At 44.3% G+C, this 21658-nt stretch overlaps 1 protein-coding gene across 11 annotated transcripts in view; it reads right to left on the bottom strand.

Annotated features, from left to right (window-relative positions):
* The window catches only part of SEMA6D (semaphorin 6D), a 441818-nt gene that overhangs the window by 52623 nt on the left and 367537 nt on the right, over nucleotides 1-21658 (bottom strand). Inside the window, exon 1 of one of the 11 annotated variants that reach the window (XM_079953194.1) lies at nucleotides 1520-1991. The exons of the other annotated variants lie outside the window; for them this stretch is intronic. The gene's annotated coding sequence lies outside the window, so the exon portion shown is untranslated. Of the gene's footprint in view, nucleotides 1-1519; nucleotides 1992-21658 lie in introns of those variants that run through there. 11 annotated transcript variants of the gene reach the window in all.

The raw sequence follows: 21658 nt of genomic DNA, 5'->3' as shown, positions 1-21658 counted from the left end.
TATGCACAACAGAAATATCCTGTTTGTGCCAAAAAAAAAAAGGCAATATAAAAAGCCCAGAACATCCGCCCCCCCACATTTCGCTCCCCCCAAAATTGCTAGGGATTCTTCACAGGGATAAAGGTAAAGGTAAAGGGACCCCTGACCGTTAGGTCCAGTCGTGGCCAACTCTGGGGTTGCAGCGCTCATCTTTCTTTATTGGCCGAGGGAGCCGGCGTACAGCTTCCGGGTCATGTGGCCAGCATGACTAAGCCGCTTCTGGCGAACCAGAGCAGCGCACGGAAACGCCGTTTACCTTCCCGCCGGAGTGGTACCTATTTATCTACTTGCACTTTGAGGTGCTTTCGAACTGCTAGGTTGGCAGGAGCAGGGACCGAGCAACGGGAGCTCACCCCGCCACGGGGATTCGAACCGCCGACCTTCTGATCGGCAAGTCCTGGGCTCTGTGGTTTAACCCACAGTGCCATCTGCGTCCCTAATCTTCACAGGGATACCACCTATGTATTTGGAGCTAGCTCAAATGTGGGTGGAAGGGGGTATTGTTGCTTAGGAATCACCGTCATCTTCCCTCTCCTATTTCAAAAGGTTGTAGTCAAAAGCAGTGGTTTCCACAGAGCATCTTGGAGAATGCTGAGATCATGTGATCATGTTCAAGCCTCCCTGAAAGATCACTTGCCCACTGCTACCGAGAATTCCCAAAGATGTGCAGAATGGAATTGAGCACTGGGTGTTTTCCAAGGCTCACAGTCTGTGTATGACTACTGTGAGGACCAATGGCAAGAGGGGTGCTCCCTGCCTTGGCAGATATAGATCTGGCCTGAGTGGCCATCCATTCCCTTTGCACTCTAAGAATGGCAACAGCTTCACAACAAATATTCAGGAGCTCCTTTTCCTGGAAGTGGAAATGGAAAGTTCCCCCTGGAGGTAGGAGGCTTGCAACTCACCAGGCAAAAAACCACACCTTCTGATTTCTTTCTTTCTTACTTTTTTTTGCCAAGGCGCAGTTGGCAACTCTGTAGGGTCCGATAAATTATTGTACCACCTTAAGTTGGCCTCCCTACTAAGAAACGTACATTTTGCATGTAAATGAAAGCTTTTAATCCGCTAGCTCCTAAATTACTCAGAACATGGGTTGTTGTTTTTTTTAACACCGACAATTCTGTGGGGAGGGAGGGGGAACTCTGCGCATGATAAAGAGCAAAAAAGCAATCTGTTGCTTTAAGATACTGCACAAGCTTTAAAGAATTACAAAAAAGAGCTATGTATTAACACCTCTTGATCTGTTTCAAAGTTGTTGTGGTTTCATTTTTTATTATTATTTTTTAAAAAAGGTTTATAATGAAACTACTACTGAATATCACAGCTTTGATCTTAATTGGCTTCAGTTATTTGCAAGCTTTTAACTTTTCTGGGAGAGCACCACATCTCTCTCTCCACCCACCCTCCCCACAATCCCTCCTACAAGCTGACGGAACGCTTGGAAGCGGATAGGGTGACTTTTAATGATGCAAATACTCACTGCTTGATTAGACACACTTTGAGGACAAGAAGTCTCTTGTGATAAAATAAATAAATAAAAATACTCCGCTCCAGCTGGAAAGGAAACCAAGGCACCATCCTAAACCATAAGTGATGGCTTCAATTAAATTGATTTAAAATTCATTTTTTGACAGGTCCATTTTGCTCCGTTTTCCCATCCCATCCCTACCACCGCCACCCCCCTCCTTCTTTCGCCGGGGCGAAGTGAAAAATCTTCCAGCCGAAAGCAGCCTTTTGTTTCCACGGATAAATCTACTGTCAAAAGTCCTCTCTGTTTTATATCACTCCTGCGGGACAAAGCAGCACTTGACAGTTTGCCAGGGTCTCCGCTCTCGCTGGGTTTCTAGGACAAAGTGCAAGGTAACGTTGTTTATGCAGGCTTCTGATTAACTATCCTGACAGGTCTATATATTGTTAATTTAAACTGACTGCCTCACACTGCGCCCCTCAGATCATTATGTCATTTTATTTTTTTTGCATTAGAGGCACCCCGTGAGCCCCGGATGAGCACAATGGAAGTTCAAGCCTATGTATGCTGCGTTTTCACAAGCCTCGCCCCTCACTCCACTCCAGAAGACATAATGACAACTCCTGGGGGGTCGGGGGGCCTTTCATTTAATCACACAACGGGTGCTGCCCAGATAACAGTGGGTGACATGTCTACATGAGCCCTGAAACTGAACTGGATCAGAGCAACAATGGAAGGTAGCAAGGCTCAAGGGGTGGCGCCCATGGGTTTGCATGCAGAAGGTCCTATGTTCAGTCCCTGGCTTCTCTTGTTAGAAGAAGAAGAAGAAGAAGGGTTTGGATTTGATATCCCACTTTTTCACTACCCGAAGGAGTCTCAAAGCGGTTAACATTCTCCTTTCCCTTCCTCCCCACAACAAACACTCTGTGAGGTGAGTGAGGCTGAGAGACTTCAGAGAAGTGTGACTAGCCCAAGGTCACCCAGCAGTTGCATGTGGAGGAGCAGGGAAGCGAACCCAGTTCACCAGATTACGAGTCCACTGTTCTTAACCACTACACCACACTGGCTCTTAGAAGGCTCAGGAAACAGATGTCAAAGAGAAAAACAACTACAGTGGCACCTCTGGTTTACGTACTTAATTCGTTCCAGAGGTCCGTTCTTAACCTGAAACTGTTCTTTTTTTTAAAATAATATTTATTAAAGATTTTCAAATATAACAGAAAAAGAAAAACTTCCAAATTTAAAACCTAATTTTCATTGGCATCCTTCCAGGACTTCCCCTCCCCTCCCCCTCTTGTATTCCAATTCTTTTAAATAGATTCAACAAATTCTTACCCCAAATTTTAAAATTATTTATCACTGACCCAATTTAAAAAAATATTTTCCCATCCCCTAAAATCGACCTGTTCCCCTCTTTAATATGCAATACAGATTAAAATAAACAGAAAAATAGAAAAAAGAATAAAATGTAATTTAACACCCTTTGGATTCCAAATTTCCCTCCCCCCTTTCCCGGTTGCGTTCCCAATGTCCGTCAATATCTACTGTCATCCTGGAGCTCCCACATCTAAACCACAGTCCTTCACCAGTCCGCTTTGCCGTCTTTTTATTAGTCTTTGCCGTCTTTTGGTCATCTTTGATTTCACATGTCCAATCTTGGAAGGAGTCTATCTTCCAACTTTGTCCAGTTCTTGTTATTCTTGTTGTTCTCTCTCCTCCTCTTTTTTTTTCCTGCTCTCCTGCACAAATGTTCTAATTCCAAAAAGCTTCTAATTCCTCTGCAGAGGCTTTGTTATTCAGGAACAAAACATTACGTCAAGTCCCTTCCATTCTTCAATAGATAAATCTATTGTCTCCTTTAGTGTGTAGACCTCTGTAGACAAAATAGTGTTCCATTTCTGCAGTTTCCCAGGAGATAAAAAGTCCTATTCAAATTCGATGCCAACAATACTTGTAGTGTCCCACAGCTCCTCTAGAGGGATTATAGTAGCTCAGTTTCTTTTCTGATCACACCCAACAGTCAAAGTAACTTATTATTCCTTGTTTTAAACAATTTATATCCAATTTGTAACAAATGTGACCAGCAAAGTCCTCGTAACAAAGTTCTCTTTTTGTTCTTCCGCTTTGACAGCTCCTTTGACAGCTGTCAAAACCTCTATTTCTCCTCTCCCGGCGCTCTTACGGATCGCTCCCGGGGGGTGGTGGTTGCCTTTTAATTCACATTCCACTTTTCTCCTCCAGCCCAGTCTTATAATTTTCCATCGCGAAGTTAATAATTTTATCAAAAAAAGGTTGCACTCGATCTTAGTTGTCAAATCCTTTGCTTTAGCTCCTCTACAACAGGGGGGAGGCTGACTTCCTTTTTGCACCTCCCCCGCTCGCTCCGAATTTAAAAAGAATTTTTCCCCTTTTTTAATCCAAGTTCCAATTACTCACGGGTTATTCTTTTAAAGTCCAAATTTTCAATGGAAGAAGTCAGCGCTCTCCGTTGAATGGCATGCGGCTTCGCTCGGCAGGGGAAGCGGAGGACTCACAGCACCCCCCCCCGTCACCCGCTCCGCAGCCTTTAAAAAGGCTCCTTCGCGGGTCGGGGGGGGGCGCAAACGGTGCCCGCCGAGTCACCATGCCCATGGGTTTCAGCACCCATGGTTTTTGAGGGTCCCCGCGTCGCCGGCGCGGTAGAACCCAGCCCCTGCCGAGCAGGCTCCCTCTGGAGCTCGGAGGGAGTCCGCCATTCGGCGATGGCGCCAACCCGGAAGCCCTTAACCTGAAACTGTTCTTAACCTGAAGCACCACTTTAGCTAATGGGGCCTCCTGCTGCTGCCGCGCCACCACCGCGCGATTTCTGTTCTCATCCTGAAGCAAAGTTCTTAACCCATGGTAATATTTCTGGGTTAGCGGAGTCTGTAACCTGAAGCGTATGTTACCTGAAGCATATGTAACCCGAGGTACCACTGTACCAGACTTTTAGAAGACATCTGAAGGCAGCCCTGTTTAGAGAAGCTTTTAATGTTTAATAGACTATTATATTTTAATATTATGTTGGAAGCCACCCAGTGTGGCTGGGGAAACCCAGCCAGATGGGCGGGGTATAAATAATAATAATAATAATAATAATAATAATAATAATAATGCAGCTTACTCCCAGTTTAGAGTGAATATGGCTACACCCTACCAGTAGCCATTCAATGTGACAATGAAAAAGTGGAATGCCCAGCGTACCTTTGTAAATCAGACGATGGGGATGAGGAATATTTTCACCATTGCACTCTGACTTCCAGTAAAATCTGGCTGGTTGCTAAATGGGAACCAACCACCTTCTCAAATTTAACTGACAATAGCTGTGATGAGTTATTTTGGTTCTCTGGTTGAGAAAGCACCCTCTCCCACGATATATTGATTGGTGCAGAATACACATGCTCTCAGCCGCTATAACATTAACTCCATTTAATCCCGAGAGCCAGTATGGAAACAAAAACCTGGAAGAACTCTGAGCCATAAATCTCATGGGGTGATACTGGGCAAGTCTCTTTTATCTCTTAGCCCAGGAATGTATAACCTGTGGCCCTCAGGACGTTGTAGGACTCTGACCATTAGTCATGCTGGCTGGAGCTGATAGGAGTTGAGAAGCTACCTCGCAGCGTTGTTGTGGGGATCAAATCTTCTGGGAGCAAGGAGGAAGTACTTCCATCCTGGCCAAGGACCATTCTTCTATTACATGATTTTGCTAACAATTCCATCTAGTTTCCATCTTAAAGGTAAAGGGACCCCTGACCATTAGGTCCAGTCGTGGACGACTCTGGGGTTGCGGCGCTCATCTCACTTTATTGGCCGAGGGAGCCGGTGTACAGCTTCCGGGTCATGTGACCAGCATGACTAAGCCGCTTCTGGCAAACCAGAGCAGTGCATGGAAACGCTGCTTACCTTCCCGCTGGAGCGGTACCTATTTATCTACTTGCACTTTGTGCTTTCGAACTGCTAGGTTGGCAGGAGCAGGGACCGAGCAATGGGAGCTCACCCCGCCGCGGGGATTCGAACCGCTGACCTTCTGATTGGCAAGCCCTAGGCTCTGTGGTTTAACCCACAGCGCCACCCGTGTGCCATATAGTTTCCATATTAATTTCTATCAATATGTAGATATGTGTTTTGATATGTTTAAACTACTGAGAACAGAATCACAACGCTCGGATCAGAGTGAAATCCAATGAAGAGACTTTCCTGGGAAGTAGGATTGGTTGTTAAATCTACTCTGGATACTGGTGCTCTCTGAGGAGAATAGGGGTCTCCTAAGAACTCTCAGCACCTTTAGCAAACTTAGTTTGCAGGGTTCTTTGAGGGAAGCCACGTCCATTTAAAGTGGTTCAATAGTGTTTTAACTGTATGGTATGGATGTGACCAGAATCATATCTGAATCAACAACATTGTGGCATAAGCTGGTCTTGTGGGGTCAGGGTTCCAGATTCAAATTTAGCACACTGTATTGCTTTTAATTGTGAAACAATTAGCTAATGTGCTGCAATAACAGATCTGTAAATGCTTCTTTCGTGCTGGAAAACAGCTTCTGCTGCGAGCGTTTCACGGTCTCTCCTTGCTCAAAGAAGATTAAAACTTTAGACGCATTTGTTTGCACCGTCACTCTTATTTACTGTTTTACATCAAAAGGCATTAATCTGCCATGTGGACATCTCATATTTCTCTTCTGAGACAAAGTGCAATAAAAACATGGAAGTCAGGGAAAGGCAAAACCAATTTTACAACACAGACTGAGCAATTGTTTTGCAGCATAGCCCTCAAATGTAAAGACTCTTACATTTTCTTTTTTTAAAAGAATTGCCTAATCAAATGCAGACGCTGTTCCAGTCACGCTAAATTTTCACATAATGGCAGGAGAACATTTCTTTCTAGCCGAGCGCCGGGCATTTGGATCACATTATTACATTTGCTACTGTGTGGTTTTTGTTTTTTTCTTTAACTTTGGGACTGTGCATTTGCAAACGCATTTTGTACTGGTCTGAACGGCTTGCCAACACAATTGCTACAGCGGGAAATGTTTGCTGCGCTCTGTTGTTGTTGTTATTATTATTATTATTATTATTATTATTATTAATATTCCTGCAAAGGTGGGACTGCTACAATGCATCCACACCATACATTTAAAGCATTATTATACCATTTTAACCAGTCATGGTTTTCCTGAAAGAATCCTGGGAACTTAAGTTCAAAGAGTGCGGAGACTTGTTAGCTGAGAGCTACAATTCCCTGAGTTCCCTGTAAAGAGTGATTGACTGTTAAACCTCTCGTGGGTATGACAAAACAGAATGTTGCTGGCCTGCGCTCTTTCCATCCCGGATGAATTCACAAGCCCTGTTGTCTGAGGTTATAAGGTCATTATGATATCTGCATCCTATTAACTTTTCCATTATTTTGCTTTGGATTTAATCCCAAGGTCTTCCCCTCTGCAAGTCATTTCCCCCTGGTCTCTGGTTCCCTGTTTCTGTCTCTCCAGTTACATCATAAAAGCACTACAGCATCATAGGAACATGTCCCATGATGCAACAGTCTTATTATTTTAATGAGGGGAAATGGTAACCTTGGGAGGGGAAATGCTAGGAATAAACCCTTCCTTCCTTGCTTGCAACCTTCAAGGTCATTTTGCACCACCAGTAGGATCAAATGGTAAAGGTTTTTCCTGGATTGCTTCTGGCTGGTTGTAGAAAACGGTGTGTTAATTAGGCTGAAACCAACTCGCTAACATGCCAGTTTTCTATGTACAGAGGGGTGGCGATGTGCCCTACTTTACAGAGGAAGATAGTCCTCTATTTTAGGGGTGGGGAGCCTTGAGCCTTTGGACCAAATGTGGCCCTTCAAGCCAGAAGCTCCATGCAGACAACACCCTCCCTTCAGAGTTTTTGCCTGGCTGCAATGTGTGAAGGACTGTGAGGGGGGAGACTTTGTGCTGGCCACCAGGCAATGGCTTTTCCCAGCTGCTTTGCCCCACCCTCCAGACCCAGCAGCCTTTCCCTGACCATGCCTTTAAGAATAGCAGAAGCAGTTGGGAAGAGAGAAGAGGCGTTCATAAAACAGTTTTATAAAGTTGTGAGTCTTTGTTTCTCAATTTTGATCCTTTTACATGGTCTTGTATGTAATTATGCATCGAGACTTGCTGTTACAGTGGTGCCGCGCAAGACAAAATTAATCCGTTCTGTGAGGCTCTTCGTATAGCGGTTTTTTTGTCTTGCGAAGCAAGCCCATTGACAGCTTAGCGGTTTAGCGCTATTAGCGGTTTAGCGGCTTTTAGCGATCAGCTGTTAAGCGGCTTATCAGCGGATCAGCTGATAAGCGGCTTAGGAAAAGGGGGGAAAAAGGGGAAAAAACCTGCAGGAACTCGCAAGACATTTTCGTCTTGCGAAGCAAGCCCATAGGGAAATTCGTTTTGCGAAGCGCCTCCAAAACGGAAAACCCTTTCGTCTAGCGGGTTTTCCGTCTTGTGAGGCGTTCGTCTTGCGGGGCACCACTGTATTTTTCTTGTTCATAGTTTGTTTATTATATTATTATTTATTGCAATTGTTAACTGCTTCATTATTATTTGATGACATTTAATTTTACTGTTTACCATTATATTCTAATGGCTTATTGAATATTGCTTTATCTGATATAAGTTGTATGTTTTAAAGTTTTGTTTATATTACAACTTTTTTATTGGGTCAGATTGTTATGAATTGTGTGATATGTGCTTTTTTTGGGGGGGGGGGTCTTCAGCTTGTGAACCGCCTTGTGTATGGTAATATGGAAAGGCAGTATACAAATTAAAAGTGAACTGAACTGAACTCTTGCCTGGCTAAAGGATGGTGGGGTGTATTTAGATACTAGCCTACTGTGAATAGGCTAACAACTAAAATGCATAGTTGTTGCCTCACCCACTTTTGCCTGTGGCCCCATCTTCAATGGCATGTGGCCTCCAGCAGCTTGCCTGTGGCCCTCTGGCTGAAAAAGGTTCCCTACACTTGCTCTGTTGAAGACATCTGTTTGCAGAGCACCCAGTGTAAATCTGCTTTAAAGCTGAATAATTGTAACAAGGGAGGCCTCCAGGTGTCTATCAGTAGTTAGCACCTGAACAGCAGCAATGCATAGGTAGCAACCTTGTATAGGACAGGTAGGGCCCAAGAAAGGTTTCTTCTTATTCTCTGATCTGGTCTGCATCCTGGGTAAGTTCTCATTCACTCTGATGCAATGCAAAAAAACAAAACAAAAACTTTTTAAAAAGCAGCACAGGCTTTAAAAGGTCTAGACTTGACAATGGAAGCAGACAAAGCAGGCTTAGAATGGTTTGCTCAACCACTGTAAAAGCAACTCATAAAAGACACATTAGTAATAAGCTCTGCTTCGTCTGTTACTCAAAAAAAAAAATAATAAAAAAATTCCATAAACTAAGAGGTGATGCAATCGGGTCGTTCATGGCCACGGCTGCAAGATTTTGTGCTTCTGGTTGGGGAAAATGAAACACTTTTCAGCGACACATCTTTGAAATCTCCATATTTAAAAAAAAAAGAAGAAAAACAAGCATCAAAACCTTTCAGCTTGACCCCTGCTGGAAATATAATTAAGCTGCAAAATGTGTAATTTGATCAGCGCTGTCCAAGATTATCAAAAGTCATGTGGCTAAAATATCTGCAAGTCACCTCCTATTATTAAGCCACATTCTACACATGTGGAGCCTGGATAGCTCAGTTGGTTAGAGCGTGGTGCTGATGATGCCAGGGTTGCAGGTTCGATCCCTGTATGGGACAGCTGAATATTCCTGCATTGCAGGGGGCTGGGCTAGATGCTCCATGGGGTCCCTTTGATTCTGTGTAGCAAAATGAGGTGGTGTAATGGACTGTACCACTTCTGGCTTCAGTTGGACGCTTCTAATTGCTACATTATTCTTGTTCACCCTCCTCACCAAACACCCTTAAAGAAATAATAATCTAGTACGCACATCAAGGAGAAAGGTCTGCCTAGTCTGTGACCTGCACGCTCATTTTCTACTTGCAAAGAGCTGATTTTTTAAACAAACAAACACAAAAGCAATTAAAAAAACCCCCTATGAAACAGGAACAGCTCGTTCTGCTGCATGTGTGCACCAGCCCGCCATTAACAAAGAATTAAGAAATGTCTCATTTTTCATTTCTGATATGCACACATATTGGAGCCAAGAAATTACCGCCCAGCAGCTGATCTCTCTGCAACCTGAAGAAAACCATTAGAGTCTGAGAGGCAGAAGATTTTTTATTGTTCCTTTTATGGATCACCTGAAACTGGGCTCTTTTTTTCCCTTGACAAATTTTTCCACTGTTTTCACACACCCCCACCTCCTCCTCCCACAGATCTCTTTCTTCAGGTGGAAAAATAACAGAGACCAGCTACCTCTGCGTCCCGTGCCAAAGCTGGCAGTCAACCAGCAGTGGAAAGCGAGCCTCTGCTGGCTTGCTGATTATCCAGTCCTAGGGAGTGAATGTGCCACTTAAGAACAATGCCAAGCCTGTTCTCTCTTGGGTCTCTGTGTGTCCAAGTTGTTATTATTTCAGTGCTGTTATAAATGTGAAGGCAGGTACAGTAAATTATATTCTTGTCTTAATTTTTAACCCAGCTTTAACTCTTAATGAACGGAGGGGAAGGAGGGTATTTTATTGGGTCCCTAACACTATTAACTGTCTTCATTATAGGATTCTCTTTTAAGATGTGCAATTTTTCAGAGTCTAGCATTTTCCCTCGCCTCCTAATGATCCACTGCTCTTAAACCTTCTCTTGTTCCACAACTACATCTCTGCTTTCACTCCAATCTTTAAACCCTTCCCTTGCCTTAAGGTCATAAAGCAAGGGTTGGACTCCAAATCCCATCAGTTCCCAGCCAGTATAACCAATGGTCTGGGACAGGCACCCCCAACCTGCGGCCTTCCAGATATTTTGGCCTACAACTCCAATGATCCCTAGCTAACAGGACCAGTGGTCAGGGATGATGGGAATCCAAAACATCTGGAGGGCTGAAGGTTGGGGGTGCCTGGTCCGGGATGTTGCGAGCAGTAATGTGAAACATCTGGAGGCCACCAGGTTGGGAACAGCTGACCTGCATACTTTTGCTAAAGTCCAGATGAGCGATGAGTGCGTGGACCTCTCACCTCCTTCAAACATTGACACTGTCTAACCCATAGTTATGGACATTTCAGCACCAATCATATGCCCCCTTGAATGCAGTAGGGTTTTACTTCTGAGTAAAAATGCAGACGATTGTACTAATACAATTGTACTAAGATGATTGCACTAATGCTAATGCTAATATATATATATACACATACACACACATTTGTAACGAGCATTTGTTGTTGCTCTAATAATTTTACTCAACATTTTTGAAACCACACTGAGCGCTTCTTGCAACAGAAAAACTGCTGATGAAATAATAAATGGCTATTCTTGCTAGAGAACCATGAAGACCTTGACTTCCAAGCCTTAACGTTAAGAGTTTAGCGGGTGCAGAAGGGAAGGTGATTGTACAACAAGCTCACAACCCTTAGTTATCGAGGGAGGAACTCGGAAGCACCGCAACAGCCCATTCAAGGCAGAAGGCCTCCTCGTGATATTCAGAACCCACCCGTTCAAAAATTTGGCTTCATCCCAATGAATTCAGGAACAATCTTGAGGTTTAAAACTCTTGGGAACCTCACTGCCAACCCAAGCTCTACATGAGACAGTTTGGCTCAAAATGGGTGAGCGGTCACTTACGCATGACCCCACCGCACAAAAGAGGAAATGCATCACAAAAGATGACAACAAAGGGGCAAGACATAAAATTTGCACGTGCTAACTTCTATGCAGGGACGCAGGTGGCGCTGTGGATTAAAGCCTCAGCACCTAGGGCTTGCCGATCGAAAGGTCGGCGGTTCGAATCCCTGCGGCGGGGTGCGCTCCCGCTGCTCGGTCCCAGCGCCTGCCAACCTAGCAGTTCGAAAGCACCTCCGGGTGCAAGTAGATAAATAGGGACCGCTTACCAGCGGGAAGGTAAACGGTGTTTCCGTGTGCGGCTCTGGCTCTGGCTCTGGCCAGAGCAGCGATGTCACGCTGGCCACGTGACCCGGAAGTGTCTCCGGACAGCGCTGGCCCCTGGCCTCTTAAGTGAGATGGGCGCACACCCCCAGAGTCTGTCAAGACTGGCCCGTACGGGCAGGGGTACCTTTACCTTTTACCTTTAACTTCTATGCATGAATGCAAACTTAAGAATTAATTACTAGACTTCAGACAGAAATGCAAGACATCTCACCATAGTGGGAAGTCTGTTGGGCAGGTGACTGGTGTGCCTGCCTAGTCCTCTATTCAGGAGTTAAACTGTCGATGGGCAACTTCCAAGGCACCTCTTGCTTCCCTTCTTAGGGCATCTTTCAACTAGACAGTCATCCAACAGAGGGCCAGCATCTCTGAAGTAGGCTGCTTGGCCACATATGGGTCTGCTGGATCAGGTTGATGGCTCATCCATTCCAGTATCCTCACAGTGGCCAATCAGGTGCCTGCGGTAAACCTACAAGCAGGGCCTAAGCACAAGAGCACTTGTCCCTCCTGCAGCTTTCAGCAGCTGGTATGCAGACACATTAATGCCTCTGACTGCTCCATCTGTATCCCCAAGCGCAACTATTTATCCAGGCCAGGTCATGGCATAAATGAGGCTGATGTGTTCTCTGCCCTGTGGTAATACAGTGGTACCTCTGGTTGTGAATGGGATCCGTTCCAGAGCCCCGTTTGCAAACTGAAAGGAAAGCATCCCGCATCTGCGCATGTGCGGGTCGCGATTCGCTGCTTCTGTGCATGCGCATGACAGCATTTTGTGCGTCTGTGAGTGTGTGAAACCCGGAAGTAACCCTTTCCAGTAGTTCCGGGTCGCCGCGGGACACAACCTGAAAAGACGTAACCTGAACCGAACGTAACAAGAGGTATGACTGTACAGTGGTAGCTCGGGCTACATACGCTTCAGGTTACAGGCTCCGCTAACCCAAAAATTGTACCTCGGTTTAAGAACTTTGCTTCAGGATGAGAACAGAAATCGTGCTCCGGCAGCGTGGCGGCAGCAGGAGGCCCCATTAGCTAAAGTGGTGCTTCAGGTTAAGAATAGTTTCAGGTTAAGAACAGACCTCCGGAACGAATTAAGTACTTAACCTGAGGTACCACTGTACTGTAGTTCATACATTAGTGACATTCCCTAAAAGTTGGGAATTTGTGAACATGCCCTAACAGCCACATTGGCTTGTTGGAATAGAGCACTGTTTCCCAAAGTTGGGTCTCCATCTGTTTTTGGACCACAACTCCCATCAGCCCTAGCTAGCAGGAGCAGTGGTCAGGGATGATGGGAGTTGTAGTCCAAAAAACCCCAGCTGGAGACCCAACTTTGGAAAACACTGACCTGCATAGTGTGAGCAATATTGCAGCTGTTAAGTCTGCATTCTTCACGTTGCTCATTGGTTCCACTTTACTGAGAAGAGAGGAGAGCTGGAGTTTGCAAGTTTCCCCTCAGAGATAGGGTGGAAAGGGTCTGCTGCGGATCTTTCAAGTGCCAAGGTGACAGAAAGGAGTGCCTGATATCGCCCATGTGCAGAGGTCCTTTTGGCAATGTGTTAAGGACCATTTGCTTCACAGCTCGGGAGGCAGGCTTACCAGACAGAGGACCTGGAATCTGTTCCAGGACATTATTGCTTGGGGAAACGCAGCAGGACTGGCTGACAAAATTATTCCTTTTGAAGAAAAGAAATGAGTGGCATGACTTCGACAGTTTTTTAAAAAAAGAAAAATAAATGGAGAGAGAAAAGGCAGCCTACTAGTTCCACGGCCTTTGAGCCGGCTTAATTCTAAGTACCTCCTGCTTAACTGGACTGTGGATCTGATTGATAATAATAAAAATAATGCAAACAGCGGGAGAGAGGGAAGAGCTCATCCTTCAGCAACTAGCCATTGACCGAGGGGGGTTGTATGCAGGCAAATATGATGCATTAATATTGCCAAGGTCAAAAAGTCTGAGGGTAATTGTGCTGTGTTAAATGTATTAATCAAAGCTTCCGAGGGGCCAATTTAATCTGTAAACATTTAGGCACAATCCAAATGTCACCTGCCTGTTTGGGTCATTTCCAGTGTCATTAATTTGGATTTTTGCATTGTTCTTATGGATAAAAATCCTTCGTTCCCATGGCAACATGACAAGAACAATATAATGAATTATTTTGATTTTTAAAAGAGAAATACATATTTTTTTTGTTTTATTTTTAAGTGGCCCAGCCTCTCAACAAGCTGACTGCAGGAATGCAGGGGGGTATTCACACATTACAGCCATAACTCAGTGGTTGAGTCTATGCTTTGCATGCAAAAGGTATCAGCTTCAATCTCAGGTGTCTCTGGGTAGAGCTGGAAAAGACCTCTGCTTAGAGAGACACTACTGGTCAAGGATACATAATACTGAGCTAGATGGACTAATGCTCTGACTTGATATAAGGCAGCTTCTAGGGCTTAGGGGCTTAGCGGATTAGCGGATAAGCAGATAAGCGGCTTAGTGGCTTAGAAAAAGGGGGGGGGAGGAAAAAAAACCCCGCAGGAACTCGCAAGACATTTTCGTCTTCCGAAGCAAGCCCATAGGAAATTCGTTTTGCGAAGCACCTCCAAAACGGAAAACCCTTTCGTCTAGCGGGTTTTCCGTCTTGCGAGGCATTCGTCTTGTGGGGCACCACTGTATTTAACGTTAAAAACCACGACTGTAATAATAATAATAATAATAATAATAATAATAATAATAATATAATTTATTATTTATACCCCGCCCATCTGGCTGGGCTTCCCCAGCCACTCTAGGTGGCTTCCAACAAAATATTAAAATATAGTAATGCATCAAACATTAAAAGTTTCCCTAAACAGGGCTGCCTTCAGATGTCTTCTAAAAGTCTGGTAGTTGTTGTTCTCTTTGACATCTGGTGGGAGGGTGTTCCACAGGGCAGGTGCCACTACCAAGAAGGCCCTCTGTCTGGTTCCCTCTAGCTTGGCTTCTCGCAGTGAGACAACCGCCAGAAGGCCCTGGGAACTGGACCTCAGTGTCTTCCCCTGGTTTTCAGCATTGTGATAAATCACCAGCTAAACATCACGATATGCTAATATAGCAGAGAGGCATTGACTGGCTGGAGGTCCCGGGCCTCAAGGAGGTTAAACTGGCCTCAACCAGGGCCAAGGCCTATTCGGCTTTGGCCCCAGCCTGGTGGAACGCTCTATCGCAGGAGACCAGGGCCCTGCAGGACTTGACATCCTTCTGTAGGGCCTGCAAGATGGAGCTGTTCAGCCTGGCCTTCTGTCCAGGCCCAGTTTGACCCCCCTCTATGGGACCCTGTAAGTTACCTCTTTGGCTCTTTTATCAGCTCATCTAGGACCAACATGGATAGCTGGCCCTGATGAATACTTGAGATTCCTGACCCCTATGGTTGTAATTCGTGGGCAGTCATTTAATTTTATCCCAATTCTAATTTTTAAGCTATATTTTAATCAATTGTTTGATTGTGTTTTAATGTATTTGATATTTGATGTTAGCAGCCCTGAGCCTGGTCTTGGCCGGGGAGGGCGGGGAATAAATAAAAATTTACTTACTTTACTTACTTTTCCCACATTGTGGTTTTTGTGTAGCGCACATGCGTACACACACACACACACACACACACACTTCATCATTCACAATAAATTGCCAGGTAAAAAATGATGAAACCGATTATCATAATATGGACTTCAGACCGGTTCTGGACAATACAGTCATACCTCGAGTTGAATGTGCTTCGGGTTGAGGGCATTTGAGTCGTGCTCTGCAGCAACCCGGAAGTAATGGAGCGCTTTACTTCCGGGTTTCGTCGCTCGCGCATGCGCAGATGCTCAAAATGACGTCACGCGCATGCGCGGAAGTGGCAAAACGCAACCCACACACACTCCGACGCATCTTGCGTTCCATTTGGGGTGTGAACGGGGCTCCAGAATGGATCCCGTTCGCATCCCGAGGTACCACTGTATATTGATATATCACCCAGCCCTAGAAACTTCCCTTGTTCTTAACTCAAGGAACTAGATTAGGACCAGAGGTAAGGAACCTGTGGCATTTCAGATATTGTCAGATATATAGCTCCCATCACTTCCAGCCAGCATGGCCAGTGGTCAGGGGTAGTGGAAGTTGTAGTCTAACATCATCTGGAGAATCAAAGCTTTTTTCATCCCTAACTGCCTTAGAGCCAAAGCAGGTACCTCTTAGGAGGTCTGTAAATCTCTCTAGTTCAGTACTGGCAGTAGCTCTGCAGGGTCCTCACCTGCCAACAAGACCCTTTAGAGCAGAGATGGGGCACTTGTGGTCCTCCAGGCGTTCCTGGATTTCAGCTCTCAGCATCCTTGACCCATAGCCAGGTTGGCAAGGGGAGTTGGAGTCTAGCAACATCTGGAGGGTGAAACAACAACACTTGGAGTGTCAGAGATTGGAACAGGAACTGGGACTTTTCTGAATGCAGTGCATCTGCTCTGCAACCCAACTACCTTCCTTCCCAAAATAAATGCATATGCAATACAGTGAACTGGCTACATAGGAACTGCAACACATCACAGCTTCTCAGAGCTTACACAGGTGGTGTTTGTTGGGGGGATGCAATCATCTGACGTTCTGCAGGACCTACATTAATTCTTGACCTGGACATTCGGTGGAAACTCATGAAGCAGCTCTTAGACTTGCGATCCAGTGGCAGCAGTTTGTTCATTTCCAATTCAGTTAAATAAACCAGTTAAGACCTCACGGCTTGGTTGTAAATGGATCGATTCATTTAAAGATTTATTTCCTGACCTGTTTACTTTCATTTCCCCAAACTTCTTGCCTTGTTCCATTTGTCTAACAAAGGTTTCGAGTGCCTATGAACAGGGAAGTTTCCAGATTTTGTAGAGAACTTGGGATACTGTTGGTGCAAAATAAATTTTGGGTAACATGAAGGAGCCACTTCATGGCTGAGTAGGGGTTGTTTGAATTTGGGGCTTCTACCTCTAAGCACAAACACCAGATCCATTGCAGCATACCAGTTATTTGGTTGGTGAAGTTTATGGCTTAATTCAATGGGCCTAAACTAGTTTAGACCCAATTTTACAATGGACCAGGCTTGTGAATGGTATATTGAAAAACTAAATGCAGTAATTAACTTTTTTACTTTTTTCATATAGGACACTCAACGTCCTAAATCCAGAAACAGTAAAACCACTGTTCTCAGGTTTAATTTGGTTTCTTCCAACATACATCTTAATTCCAAGTCGTAATTTTCCTAAAGTGGTTTACAACTTGTGTTGTTAAAAGGGGAAGCCAAAGCAGACTGTGGAAGCGTTCAGATTGATTCACTTCCAACTAACTCAAAGAAATTAATTCACTGGTTCAAACATCTCTGGATTACACCTGAAAGTATAATTTTCTATAATTTCTGAATGAACTGAACATGAATTAAGTTCCTTTTCAGTGGAACTTTGGCTGATTTTTAATTCAATTCAATAATTTATAAATCGAGAGGCTTCATCATGATTAACTCTGTGTCTGATTATGGCCATTGCATTTACAATTTTTTACCAACCTGACAAGTAATTCTGATGCTTAAGCTTAAATACTGTAAAATGGGGGAGGGAATAAATAAAACTGATGCTTAAGCTTAAATATTGTAATATTGAGGGGGGGGGAATAAATAAAACAATTGCTCACATTACACCATGGGTGTGTTTTGGTGCCTCCTTCATAGAATCATAGAATCATAGAGTTGGAAGAGACCACAAGGGCCATCGAGTCCAACCCCCTGCCAAGCAGGAAACAAGCAGAAGATCCTTAATCTTCTGAAGTATAGCAGAGCAGCTTGAAAAATTCAAAGAGCTGAAAAAATTGCTGAGGACCACATTAATGAATTGGGAAGCAAACTGAACTGGAATAAAATTAGTTCCTTTTTAGAGGGCAGGACAGGGTCTTGAACTGGAACGAATATCTTTTTGAAGAGGATAAACTGGAACTGAAGGTAATTCTTTTTTGACGTGAACTCCCCAAGGACTGAATCAGACAGAAAGCTAAACTGAAGTTCAGTAATACATGAAGAAACCTTTGGGAACATCCTCAAGGAGACTGGAAGCATCTGCTTCTGGTTTCAACTAACCACAGTTTGTTGTTGTGTCTGAACCAGAATGAAATAACTTATCCAAACAGGCCAACTTTAAAATGCTGGTTATGATTTTGGCTTGTTTGGATAAACCAGAATTAAAACTAACTATTGGTCTGGGTTTAGACAAAACAACCAACTGTGGTTAGTTTAAAATGGATGCTGATGCTTATCAGCCCTTCATGGCCTTACCAAAGGAGAGGGGAGCAGGGACCGGACTCATGCACTGCTAAACTATGGCTTGGTGCTACATTCTTCACAGAACTCTAGCCCAATGGTTGCCATCAATTTGATTTGAACTGATTTTATAATGAATTGATTTTAGAATGCTGTATTATTTTACTGTTGTTAGACGCTCTGAACCCGGCTTCAGCTTGGGAAGGGTGGGATATAAAAATTATTATTATTATTATTATTATTATTATTATTATTATTATTATACATCCCGAGAGTGCCTCATTGGAATGGGGCAGGGATGCCATGCTAGCTACCTAGCAGGTGGATCACTGCTGGTTACTGGAAGGGTTAGGAGTAACGTGGCAGGGAGACTGATGTGGTGCAAATGCACCAGATTGGTTTGCTGGTGAGTTTGCACTGCGCCAATCTCCACACCCCACTGGTAAGTAAAAGCGAGCCGCCTACTGGAAGTCACATGTGCTAGTTCCTTGGGGCCCTGGGTGACTGAGCACCCACAAAATTCCCCAAAAAGGGGCCGGGCACCCACAAATTTTGGTGCCAGGGCCATGCACATTGCATGGCACCACGGCGCTGGGAACTCACAGTTGCAGGGCTAAACTGGGTCTCCTGCTGGAAGTTCTGCGTATTGACTCTGTTACATCCAAATCAGAACAGAATATCTGACTTACAGCAGGGAGAGATGATATCAGCGACTGCTAGATTTGTGTGTGGCTGCCCTGTGTGGTGAAATACTGAACCGCAGCTGAACACCCAGTGCTATACCAGCCGCACTGGCTCCCAGTGGAGTACAGTATCAGGTTTAAGGTGTTGGTTTTAACCTTTAAAGCCCTATACGGCCTAGGACCCTCATACCTACGGGACCGCCTCTCCTGGTATGCTCCACGGAGGACCTTACAGTCTTCAAACAAAAACATCTTGGAGATCCCAGGCCACAGGGAGGTTAGGCTGGCCTCAACCAGAGCCAGGACTTTTTCGGCTGTGGCCCCAATCTGGTGGAATGCTTTGTCACAAAAGACTAGGGCCCTGCGGGACTTGACATCTTTCCGCAGGGCCTGCAAGACAGAGCTGTTCCACCAGGCCTTTGGCCAAGGCACAGCCTGACCCCCTCCTTTGGTAATCCTCACAGCCCTCTGGCCCAATGGTTGCCATTAATTTGATTTGAACTGATTTTATAATGAATTGATTTTAGAATGCTGTATTACTTTACTGTTGTTAGCCGCTCTGAGCCCGGCTTCGGCTGGGGAGGGTGGGATATAAATTAAAAAATATTATTATTTATTATTGCAGCTTTCCCGGTGAAGAACTTTCCTGACTCCATCCAACCACTGGATTTTCCTGGGCAGGAAGAAGCAAATATGGTAAGCCTTCCTGTTGTGCCTGATCCTGCCTCCTCAATTAGTCTTCAGTTCTGCTTCCTACTGCATCTTGACTTGCACCTCAGGCCTGCCCCCGATTTGCCCTCGACTTTTTCTTTGGTCCCAACCAATAACATGCCCTGCTGCTTCAGTAGCTCAGTTGGTTAGAGGATGTTGCTGATAATGCCAAGATTGCAGGTTCAATCCCCGTATGGGACAGCTGCATATTCCTGTATTGTAGGATGTTGGACCAGATGTTCCTCAGAGTCCCTTCCAACTCTATAATTCTATGATTTTCTTCTTGGCTTGCCTTAGGTTGCTCCCCACACCAAGGCCTAGCCCTGACAAATCCCTGCTTGGCCGTAAACCTGAATTTGAGTCAGTGACCTCACTCACAAGGCTGTCCTGAGGAGAAAATAAGGGCTACATCACCCCCAGGCTCATTTGAAAGAGTAGGGATAACAAATACACCAAAAGAAAACATGTAATAAAGTTCCCTTCCATCATAAATTATTCTGAATCCAATATTCCCAGAACTGGGAGCAAGACACAAAGTAACGTTGCATCTTGTTCTACTCTGGTCTAAAATGGTGGACCTAACAATGTAACCCTATCCATGTCTACTCAGAGGTGAGCCCAAATGAATTTAATGGGACTTATTCCCAGATTAAGCATGCACCCAACTGCAGTCTAAGGAGAAAGGGGTTACCTGGGAGTAAGTCCCATTAAATTCAATTGGATTTATCCAACTGGCCAGACCCATTGGAATGAACGAACTTAAGCTAGTTGTGTTCATTAATTTGAGTGGGTCTACTTGAAGTAAGACTAACGTTGACTACAACCCAACAGGATTTACCTTTGAGAGGACATCGTTTGGGCTAGGGTTAGCAGCCTAAATCAAGTTGTGCCTCTTTTATACATTCCAAAATAAGGCCCTCAACTTCTAACTTCAATCCTGAATCGGTATGGGGAACTGACTTCAAATAGTTTGATTTAGAAAACACCACATCACTAACAGAATTGATGCTTACTCCCTGAGAGTTTCATCACACCTTATGTTTTCTAGTAATCATTTCGTAACTGTGGTCGCATCAACGCCATCCACTGAAAGCGCTCTCACGCCACTTTCAACAGTCATGGATAATCCTGGGAATGGTAGCTTTTTAAAGGGTGCTGAGAAATGTAGCTTTGTGAGACCAGCACCCTTAACCAACTACAGTTCCCAAGACTCTTTGGAGAAAACCACAACTGTTGAAGTGGTTATAAGGGTGCTTTAAATGGATGGCGTGGGTGTGGCCTTCCTCTTCCCCTCGGCAGGTGTGCCTACTAAGCTGCATTGAGGCAGCCCTAGAACTACCCAGCACAAAAGAAACTGCCCATTATGGATGTTAACTTTAGTTACCATAGCCAGACAATGCTGCCAGTGGTGTGGAAGAAAAAATGGCTGCTGCCAGCTGTGTTGTTCACAGTCGGATGGTTTCTTCAAATGGTTATAGAGCCAGTAGCCTGGTGTGGCCAAAGACAGGATGATGGATGAGCAACACAGAGTGTCCAAGTCAAAAGAATGGCAGAAGTTCACTTCAGGGTTGTTAAAATGCAAATCTAGTTTAGTTAACCAAAGCGTGACGGGCGTAGAAAAAATTAAGGAAAGAAGCACACCTCAGTATCTTATTATACACACGCAAATATTTATATATGCAAGTTTAAGTGGAGTTAATATTAGCCCCAGTGAATGTGAATAGCTGGAGAATGTGCAGAATAACCAATATGCATGCATATTAACATATTATGCTAGAGAGTATGCCTACACTGGGTGGCAATCCTACATGCACCTACTTCTGAGTAGGCATGAATAGAATTGAATAGAATTGTGCTGTTAATAGCACAAATAGCAATTTCCTCCATTGTGGGAGAAATGAAACACATATTTTGGATAATGCACACATTCACTGATGCGTACAACTCCATACAACAACTATATGCCTGATAGAATTTGTTTTAATTTTATCTTTGTCTTAAACTGCAGTTAACTGCAATTAATTATGTGTCTAAATTTATGCACATTTCCCAAATCCTCCTGGTTAATGTGCAACAATTACCAGATACTGTGTGTGTTCTCTGGCTTTCCCAATTAATGCTCTTAAATTTACTGTAACAAATCCACACTGAACCCTCAGATTTAATCTTTGTTGTTATATAAACACTGACATTTGGAATGGAAGCATCTTCTCCTCTCTTTTAATATTTTTTTCACAATAAATGAGCCAACAGCTGCTTTAAAGCATGACCAGGAAAAGAAAACAGACATCTCTCTCTCTCTCTCTCTCACTCACTCACTCACACCCCTATTGAAAAACAGTTTGATAAAGCTAGTAATGTGATTTTTCACTGAACTGTTCTTC

Source organism: Podarcis cretensis (assembly GCF_951804945.1).
Source record: "Podarcis cretensis genome assembly, chromosome: 14".
Classification (NCBI taxonomy): Eukaryota; Metazoa; Chordata; class Lepidosauria; order Squamata; family Lacertidae; genus Podarcis; species Podarcis cretensis.
This window is presented reverse-complemented; position numbering and strand designations above follow the sequence as displayed.